A 3799-nucleotide genomic window follows, 5' to 3' on the forward strand; every position below is an offset into this window, starting at 1 on the left:
TGACGAAGTAGTTGATAATATGTAGTTGATTCTATAAAAAGTAGTTCATATCCTTAATCGTATGTTCTTAAAAGTAATTTTTTTTCAATTGTATATTATGTTCTGATTTTATAAATGTAGTTGATAATATTTATGATTTAATAGATTAATTAAAAATCATAAATCCTTTTTAAAAAAATATCGTTAAATACATAAGCTATGTTTGTTTTTTTCGAGGGTTTGCTTTGGATGCAAAGGATGGTGGCCATTGAAGAAATAATGTGAGATGAAAAAGGTAGTCTTCTCTTTTCCTATTTATAATTATTAATAATTATATACTTTATATACATGATAATATAAGATATACTCAATTAGCTTGACTTATGTATTTATAGTAAGCACATTTCATGATGAATAACTTTATTTGTTTAGTCATGTTTTTTATATTCTATAAATTCTCCACAAATATGAATAAAAAAATGTAAGAAAGTAGTTTATATTGTTTCATATCTTCTTGAAAAATTGTTTTGATTTAATTTTAGATGGAGTAGAAAATGTTAATATATATGGGAAATAGTAATAGAATTCAACCATTTATATTTGCATTATTTTAAATACGCGATGCAATATTTTGCCATCATGACTAAGCAAGATATAATTAGAAAATATATACACTACAAATATAAAAACTTGGCAAAAACCATTAGTCTATTATAACATATGAAACATGGGGTCCTGATGAATCTGTTTGTACATAATAATAAGATTAAGTAGTTTTAATACAAATGTATCCAAAATATAGCCAACATAGTAATCCTAAAATTATACTATACAGTTATACTAACCAATAATACATACCATTAGGAATATCAATTTCCGGAGATAAAAGAATGGGTACACTCAATTCCTGTGTTTTCCTTTTATTTTCAATCAAGCTTCCCTTCCTCCTTCCCCTACTGACCTTGTCATCATCATTTGTATTAGACGTTGTCTTTGTATGTAGATCATTATCTCTATTGTTACCTGGAATTAATATGTTTAATATAATATGGCTTAGTTAATGTCAATTCGCAACTATGTTCAAAGTAAGTAACTATATATTGAAAAAAAGAATTGCAAATCAACTTACCATTAGAAATGTCAATTAAAGGAGTTCTTTCAGTCGAAAGATTTGACCGTTGGCTTCTACTTCGCTTATCGTTCAAAATTGATTTCCTCGATCCTTTGCATAGCAACCTTTGCATCATGAAGTTGATTTGAATTGTTACAAACAATTGGAGTATTGCCACCAAAATCGTTTTCTTTTCCGTAATCTGAAAGTTTCTTTACACGTTTACTATTAGAGGAACTCATTTCTCTAATTATTTTTTATTAACGCATAAAAATATGGTGTAATCTGAAAGATAAGAACACTATATGATTAATTTGTCTAAATGACCATGAAGAATATATGTGCGTTTTTAGTGGAGTGGAGGTATTATATAGAGTCTAATATGCTAAAGTTTCCTTAGTAGTTATATATCTTATCATATATATAGAGTCTAATATGCTAAAGTTTCCTTAGAATATGGTGGAGTGATCTAAAGTATCTTAAAATATTATGTGAGCAACGGTTATTACGAATATCATATAATAGGAATGTTTCAACTGATTTCCGAATAAATCAAAGACTCAATTTCTAGTATGAAGCTTGTCAATATATCTCACATTTGGAAACAAAATGTTCATGATCATATAGGTTAAATAACCGTAATTACGGCCTTTTAATTAAGTTGATTTGATGTGCATTTGGAAAACTTTCCTAAATTTCTATAGTTATTTATTTAGGAATAATAACGTGTTTTATAGAAATTATTTTATAATAATTGATATTGTTTTCTTTTAATAAAATATGTTGTCTACGATTAACTTACTTAAATATTAATTGTTAAAAATGTGTAAGATGATGTTTAAAATATAAAACATTAGTATCAAAATACATACATATAGTTTATATCACTGGAAAATGATTTTTTTTTAACAACGTATACCAAATAATTATAAAAATGAACTATTTATCTAAGCCTACATTTATCTATTTATATTCGGATTCCTTATAATAATATACATAACATGTAATACTAAATGCTGTCAATCATAAGTAATATATATATATATATATATATTATTGATTATGTATAATTTATAACAGTTAGGTTTACAAATTAGTTAAATATTTAGTTAAACATTATATAGTGAGGAAAACATATATGGTAATCAAATATATCATTAAATAATGTGTAAACAATCATGTGTCAACCGCAAAAGTTTCGAAATGATTGTAAAGGACAATGACCAAATCCTCAATAAACTAATGCAAATTGTTTAGAAATATAGAACGCAAATTATTTGTAGTTCCTAAATGTAGGTGAACTGTCAAGACTCCATCTTTGTCATTCTTCTTCTTGAGGCACAACAGACTTGAGTTTCTTGTTAGTTGAAAGCTGCATCCCTAAGGGTGAATGTTCATCAAGTAATGTTGCCCTCTTTTGCGGTGTGATGTGGGAGAGAGAAGAGTCTGCCTCCGAATGAGAGAGATCCTATTGAATATGGTGAAAAAATAATGGTTGTTAGAAATGCTAAATATAATATATTATATATATATAATATATATAATATATATATATATATTAATATTATATTATATATATATATATATATATATTATATATATATATATAATTATAATATATATATATTATATATATATATATATATATATTTACATAAATGTGGGTAGAAGAAATTAGTCGAAATAGCTAATTATTACCCTGTTCTTTTCACATTCTTGCACACTTTCTGCCTCACTCTCTTTTTTCACAACAATAGAGTTCTGTTTAAAATAAGTGTACATAAGTAATTACCAATTAATTGTTTATATAATGATAGATAATGAAACAAATTGTAAAATCGTATGTATCAATTCAAATACCTCCAACTTCACATAAAGTTCAATCCACTTGTTAATTAATTCAGGTTCATCGGACGTAGAATTCACAGTGTAGGAATAATTTTGATCAACGCCATTATTATATGGCATAGTGACCTTAAACAAAAATCTTTTCCCCAATAGACTTTTGAATTCTTCAGGAAACTCATTGTTTTCTATCTACATGTACTTCGATGTTAGTATTTATAAATGTACATAAGAAACCATGTATTACAATTGGTAATTAGATATTGTATGATAACAAACCTGATTTTGAGAGGCAACCATTTCTTTTGCTGTTCTACCAACCAATTTAGACACCTCTTTATCAAACATCATAAAAGAAGCATCTCCAGATTTATCAGCAACAATCAATTTTATCTTGAATCTATAAGAATTTTCGAAAATTAGCTATTAAACTATAAAAATGTGTAATTTATTGAAACTTAACATTAAATATTAGTGTATATTTTCCTTTTTGTAATGGTAAATTAGAAAATATAAGTACCTTGGTGTTGTACTACGTAACACTACTTTCTCCTTTCTACACCGGATGACATCATCTTCCCTAATCACTCCACTCATACATCTGTTGCATCCATCGTAATACCAACTATACCCAACATCTATGTCCTCTATTGTGGCTAGGCATACGCATACACAAGACTGAGAAATGAAAAAGTGTACTAAGGATAATTAGTCATTTTTCTTGTGATGGTAATATATATTGTTGCATGAAATTACAAAGTTCTCACCTTTTTCATGTTCATAATGTCGAAAATATCTTTTACATATTCTTGCTTCAAAAAGTCATCACTCTCATTCGTCAGTTGAGTTAGTTGGCCAGATATT

This window comes from Beta vulgaris, chromosome 2 (assembly GCF_026745355.1).
Source record: "Beta vulgaris subsp. vulgaris cultivar EL10 chromosome 2, EL10.2, whole genome shotgun sequence".
Classification (NCBI taxonomy): domain Eukaryota; kingdom Viridiplantae; phylum Streptophyta; class Magnoliopsida; order Caryophyllales; family Amaranthaceae; genus Beta; species Beta vulgaris.